Source organism: Bos taurus, chromosome 13, assembly GCF_002263795.3.
Source record: "Bos taurus isolate L1 Dominette 01449 registration number 42190680 breed Hereford chromosome 13, ARS-UCD2.0, whole genome shotgun sequence".
NCBI lineage: Eukaryota > Metazoa > Chordata > Mammalia > Artiodactyla > Bovidae > Bos > Bos taurus.
Window position 1 is genome coordinate 58,806,238 of NC_037340.1, and position 7,455 is coordinate 58,813,692.

Sequence of the window (7,455 nt, forward strand, 5' to 3'; positions counted from 1 at the left end):
TATTCTTAGCTAGGCTCAAGAGAAGTAACACGAGTGAAGGTCTTCTGTTAAGTGTAAGGTTCCATAGTAATATTAAGGGACTGTTGTGGCGCACATATGCCAATTCTGAATATATCAGCTGCCTTCCCCCTCCCCCTTTATGAATATCTAAAGGAAAAAAAGGGGGGGTTGTGGTACACACACTGAACCTTCTCCTTTTCTACTCAGTGTGGGCTGCGTACCAAAAACCTTGACGTCTGAAGCGGGGAGACTTTCCAGGGGGGTGGGAATCTGGGGGACCTAGTTATAGCATGAAGATTCAGAAGGTCCAGTGTCGGTCTAAGAACCTAGAGTTTTAGCAAACTCCCAGCTGAAGTCGCCAAACGGACCACAGTTGAGCACCAAGAATCTGTATGTTTAGAAATCACTTGGGGAAACTGTTTAAAAAATAACTGATGCCTGGGCCTCACTCTTGAAGATTCTGATTTAGTTGGTTTGGGGTGGAACAGAGGGAATTAATATTTTTTAAAAGCTCTCAGTGATTCTAAAATGCAGCCAGAGTTAAAGAACTCTAGTCTAAATGCTAATAGCTCGTTTATTGTCTGGCTGCTGTTTATTATCTGGCTGCTCCATCTCCTGTAATTTCCAGAGCAGCCCTATAGGGTAGCTGTCTCCATTTTATAGAAAAAGAAAAGGAGGCTGAGAGAGGTAATGTGACTAGTCAGACATCAAACAGCAGTTAAGCGACAGAGCCAGTTTAAGTAGGTCCTGTACCTAACTCTCCCAACCAGCAAAACCTTAGAATCATCTCTGACAAGTACTCCCTCCTCAGTGACACCTTTCCTCATTCTTTCCTACATGAATCATCTCATACCATCTCTCCTTTCATCTTTCAAAGTCCTCTCAGTACTTATCATATTCTGTCTCACACGATCATGGGTGTATTTGCCTTGTCTAGCTTCCTAGATTTTAAACTTTGTGTTTTACGCCCACATATATAGCACCGAGCACAGTCTTACATATTTTGAGGTTTAATGTGTGTTGAATTATATTCTCCACGTCCAAGGAATCTTCCAGAAGCCTCTATTATATACAGATTCTTGTATAATACTGGTTATTCAGCATACTTTAAAAAAAACTTTCTGCTGTTTAGGAATATGTAATTGACAAGCTGCTTTTGCATACCCTATCCGTGGGATTTCTTTGGAAGGAATGATGCTAAAGCTGAAACTCCAGTACTTTGGCCACCTCATGCGAAGAGTTGACTCATTGGAAAAGACTCTGATGCTGGGAGGGATTGGGGGCAGGAGGAGAAGGGGACGACAGAGGATGAGATGGCTGGATGGCATTACTGACTTGATGGATGTGAGTCTCAGTGAACTCCAGGAGTTGGTGATGGACAGGGAGGCCTGGCGTGCTGCGATACATGGGGTCGCAAAGAGTCGGACATGACTGAGCGACTGATCTGATCTGATCTGATCAGTGGAACAATAGTAGCAGCCTGTGTACCAAATATAGCAATAACATTCCAAGGGTGTTATTCAAACCCACACTTGCCCTAACAGTTACACTACAGAATAGCTATTATTACTGTTATCCCCATTTTACAGTCAATGAAACAAAGGCCAGATTGTAACTTCTCCCAGTTACAAAGGCAGTGAGTAGAAGTGGAACTGGGATGCAAGCATCCTGGCCCTCAAAATATGACTTTACAGATGGAAGACAGGCTGTGGTGTCACCTAACTTTTCCCCTCAGAAACAGGAAGAGGGATCAAAACCATCTATATCAGGCGGTATGATTATTGAGCCATAAAATAAAGGTGAAATTATGAAAAAAAGTAATTAAAATTCAGCTTTGGTCATGGCTATTATTCACATTAGTAAGTCCTTCTGCAGTTTTAACACAAGGGGATATTTATGAATGACTATAGAGCTTCCCAGGTGGTGCTAATGGTAAAGAACCTGCCTGCCAATGTGACATAGAGAGTTGCGGGTTCGGTCCCTGGGTTGAGAAGACCCCCTGGAGGAGGGCATGACAACCCACTTCATTATTCTTGCCTGGAGAATCCCATGGTCAGAGGAGCCTAACAGGCTACAGTCCACGGGGTTGCAAAGAGTTGGAGATGACTGAAGCAACTTAGCACACACACACATACAGTTTATATTCCGTTTTTAGGTGAGTAGAGACTGAATATATTTGTAATTTTAGTATCAATTTCTTTTCATTTGAAGTGATCTTTAATTCTTCTATTTTAAAAGTCCTAATATGTTGTCTTAGGTTTTTGTAAATAGCTTGGTTGCAATGAAGCACACATTAAGTATAGCTTTACAAGGAACTGGGGCATCTAAAAAGCAAGAGAGTTCCAGAAAAACATCTATTTCTGCTTTATTGACTATGCCAAAGCCTTTGTGTGTGTCACAATAAACTCTGGAAAATTCTGAAAGAGATGGGAATACCAGACCACCTGACCTGCCTCTTGAGAAACCTATATGCAGGTCAGGAAGCAATGGTTAGAATGGTATATGGAACAACAGACTGGTTCCAAATAGGAAAAGGAGTATGTCAAGGCTGTATATTGTCACCCTGCTTATTTAACTTCTACGCAGAGTACATCATGAGAAACGCTGGGCTGGAAGAAGCACAAGCTGGAATCAAGACTGCCGGGAGAAATATCAATAACCTCAGATATGCAGATGACACCACCCTTATGGCAGAAAGTGAAGAGGAACTAAAAAGCCTCTTGATGAAAGTGAAAGTGGAGAGTGAAAAAGTTGGCTTGAAGCTCAACATTCAGAACACGAAGATCATGGCATCTGGTCCCATCACTTCATGGGAAATAGATGGGGAAACAGTGGCTGACTTTATTTTTTTGAGCTCCAAAATCACTGCAGATGGTGACTGCAGCCATGAAATTAAAAGATGCTTACTCCTTGGAAGAAAAGTTATGACCAACCTAGTTAGCATATTCAAAAGCAGAGACATTACTTTGCCAACAAAGGTCCGTCTAGTCAAGGCTATGGTTTTTCCAGTGGTCATGTATGGATGTGAGAGTTGGACAGTGAAGAAAGCTGAGTGCCGAAGAATTGATGCTTTTGAACTGTGGTGTTGGAGAAGACTCTTGAGAGTCCCTTGGACTGCAAGGAGATCCAACCAGTCCATCCTAAAGGAGATCAGTCCTGGGTGTTCACTGGAAGCGCTGATGCTGAAGCTGAAACTCCAATACTTGGCCACCTCATGTGAAGAGTTGACTCATTGGAAAAGACTCTGATGCTGGGAGGGATTGGGGGCAGGAGGAGAAGGGAACGACAGAGGATGAGATGGCTGGATGGCATCACCAACCTGATGGACATGAGTTTGAGTGAACTCTGGGAGTTGGTGATGGACAGGGAGGCCTGGTGTGCTGCGATTCATGGGGTTACAAAGAATCGGACGTGACTGAGCGACTGAACTGAACTGAAAGCTGATGATACAAAATTGGTTCCTGTGTAGAAGTACTCGATCTCACAAAGAAAGCCTCACGGTTTTCACAACCTCTTGTGTCTCAGACTCTTTGACCCTATTCCTGAAAACAATGGCTTGAAAATATTACAAAGAAATATCCACCCAAAATAGTGGAAGAATTTGAGATAACTATAGAGCTTCTGCCAGCAGAGGGAGACCTTGACTTCTTTTTACAAGATTGTTTTCTTGATGAACTGAAGTCCAAACAGAAGTAATGTTTCTCAATAGTTTACTACAAAAACATCCCGCTGAAAATATTTTTTAACATCTATGTACTTGTGGCTTAGCTTTGATAGCATCTCTTCTTTTCAGCATCACTGAAGAGGTATTTACATCAAACAGTCCAAATGAGACACTCAGGGAAGTCATGGAAATCCCAGAGTGTTTTTTTGCCTGTTTTGTAGAAAGTGCAAAATGGGTTTATTTTCCCATGAAATCATGACTTCTGAAACCAATTAGCATCATCAATGATGACAGTTAAATTTCCCAGAAACCTGGGGATATTATGAGAGCTTTTATTTTACAAGGGTGATTATGAGCCCTTAAGGAAAAACCAAGATTCTCTGAACATCTTTCTGTTGCACCAGTTTTTATTCACTTTAATTATAAACAGATTCCAACCCAAATGTTTCTTGATTAAAATTATGAAAATATTAAAAATAAATACAGATGTAGAGAGGATGTCTGTTGTCAGTTGCCATTTTAAACAGCTGCCTATTTTACAGTAATCCTTTTTAGAAACAAATCTTAAGACTTAGAATTCTAGCTGGGTCCCAAACAGCTACTAACGTTAACTTTTCATCTGTATCTAATAAAGACAGGGAGCTAAGCCCAACTGCAGTGTATTTTGCTCTCTTCTCTCCTCCCATTTTCGTTTCCCAAAATAAATGAAAATTAGTTTACATAAATTTCTAACATAAACTTGAAAGGAATTTAATTATCCAGAGTGAATGTATCTGCAAACCTTTTTCAAATCTATTTTCAGATTTTAATGACTATGGTAGATTTTTTTTATTTCTCCTCATTTTGACAGTATACCCTAATCCAGACTTTCTGTGGCTTAACCACATATTTCTAAGTTGGTATTTTTCTCTTTTACAAACCTTGTCAAAATTCAATGATTATTAGATGTTAAGGGAGGAAGTGTTGTATACATTCAAAGAAAAACTTGCAATTTATAACATGTCTTTTAGAATTTGCAATAGTCTCACAAGTAAGTCACATTAACGATATACCAAAATATACTCAAGAGGAAATATCTGGTTCTGATGTGACTAGAGAACATAACGTAACAGGCTTGATATCAGAGACCCTTACTGGGCAGTGTGCATGCCTGGCCACACATGACACACTTAACAAGCACCAGCACCATGATTAAAGCGTGAACTATGGAGTCAGACTCCCTGGGAGTAAGTCCCAGCTCCACCGCTCTGTAGTTATGTGACCTTGGGAAAGTTACTTAACCTCCCTGCACACTTGATGCCTCATCTGAAAATGGAGATAGGAAAGGTACTTGCCCATAGGGTTTCTGTGAACATGAAATTAGTTAATGCTGGTAAAGCACCTAGAAAAATACCTGGCAACATAATAAGTGCTATACAAGTATTTTCTTTCATTATTGTATTTGACCTTATTTACTCAATCTTGAGTAGGGTTGGCTTAATGGCTGTGCCACCGGTGCAGTCACACAGGGTCTTATGCTGAGAAGGGCCCCGTGCTTGGTTTAAGTCTCTGCTGCTATCATCTTGAAATTCTTAATAACTCTGAAACAAAGGACCCTACACTTACCTTCTTCACTGGACCCCAAATATTTGATACCTGGTCCTGCCCTGGAAGTAGATGGTGTCACTGTCCCCTTCTGCTACATCTGGCTGGGGCTTTAGACAAGCAACAGCCTCCGTGTTCTCACCTGTAAACTGTGAGTCTAACTACTGCCCTGACAAGGCTCTTGGGAGAGTTAAGTAAGATAATATGTAAGCAGTGATTGGCACATGTAAGTTCTCAAAGGTATATTCTGTTCATATTTATCGTGATAAAAATTAACCCAACTTTCTTTACTTCTCCTGTAAATACATATTCTTGCCTACAATTACAAGAAAGTTTTCAGTGCAGTTAAGTTTGTTGAAAATACAGAATAAAATCATAAAACTCATCTCTGGAAAATTAAGATAGGTTTACGAGAGGAAAAGATCACACCTTTACTGTTACCAGTTCAGTTCAGTCGCTCAGTCGTATCCGACTCTTTGTGACCCCATTAATCGCAGCACACCAGGCCTCCCTGTCCATCACCAACTCCCGGAGTTCACTCAGACTCACGTCCATCGAGTCAGTGATGCCATCCAGCCATCTCATCCTCTGTCATCCCCTTCTCCTCCTGCCCCCAATCCCTCCCAGCATCAGAGTCTTTTCCAATGAGTCAACTCTTCACATGAGGTGGCCAAAGTACTGGAGTTTCAGCTTTAGCATCATTCCTTCCAAAGAAATCCCAGGGCTGATCTCCTTCAGAATGGACTGGTTGGATCTCCTTGCAGTCCAAGGGACTCTCAAGAGTCTTCTCCAACACCACAGTTCAAAAGCATCAATTCTTTGGCACCCAGCCTTCTTCACAGTCCAATTCTCACATCCATACATGACCACTGGAAAAACCATAGCCTTGACTAGACAGACCTTTGTTGGCAAAGTAATGTCTCTGCTTTTGAATATGCTAACTAGGTTGGTCATAACTTTCCTTCCAAGGAGTAAGCATCTTTTAACTTCATGGCTGCAGTCACCATCTGCAGTGATTTTGGAGCCCCAAAAAATAAAGTCTGATACTGTTTCCACTGTTTCCCCATCTATTTCCCATGAAGTGATGGGACCAGATGCCATGATCTTTGTGTTCTGAATGTTGAGCTTTAAGCCAACTTTTTCACTCTCCACTTTCACTTTCATCAAGAGGCTTTTTAGTTCCTCTTCACTTTCTGCCATAAGGGTGGTGTCATCTGCATATCTGAGGTTATTGATATTTCTCCCAGCAATCTTGATTCTAGCTTGTGTTTCTTCCAGTCCAGCGTTTCTCATGGATAGGCCTTATTAAATTTGAGGCTTCTGTAAATCTTAAAGCTGAACAAGTTCTTTGTTTATAAACCTAGGCTAGAGAAGAATTCAAGTGACTTGAATTTGGGTGAGAACTGATAAAACCCTGGGGAAATATTTCAAATAAGTATATTATTAATGAGAAGTATGCTCAAAATCAAATCAAAGCACTGAGGACTACATCAACCCAGTATTTATTCATAATGAACATTACCACTACTTTCACAGTGAATGACTGAGGCATGACCCCTACACTATGAAGGCAAAGGAAAATGTAACCAAGAAGAAATTGCTTGATACTTTCATTAATTTGCAACCTTTCAAATTTAGGTTACTATTACTTTTGTTACTGGGGCTTCCCTGGTGGCTCAGATGGTAAGGAAACCTCCTGCCATGCGAGAGACCTGGGGCCGATCCCTGGGTTGGGAAGATCCCGTGAAGAAGGGAATGGCTACCCACTCCAGTATTCTGCATAGTCCATGGGGTTGCAGACTCAGACACGACTGAATGACTTTCACTTCACTTCTTCACTTTTGTTACTATAGGATACTTCATGCCTTAACATTACTTGTACTGTAGAAAGTAAATAAAGCATTTCTGCAGACTTTGATGACAGGTGTTAGACATTTTTTTAAACAAAATTTAAAAGTCAAAATAACATACATTCTTCTATGATTTAATTTAGAACATAGGATAGAAATTAATCTCTTAAGAGAATGATAAAGCCTTCTTAAGAAAATTAGAGTATAGCATTTTTTGACAAAAAAATACAATTACGAAAAATTATATTTTACCTCTATAAAATGAAGAACATTTGTTCTTTGCATAACAGTATCTACTGCTGAAAACAAAACTAATGAAAAGCCTTTTGTGATCAGAAGATATATTCTGACATATTT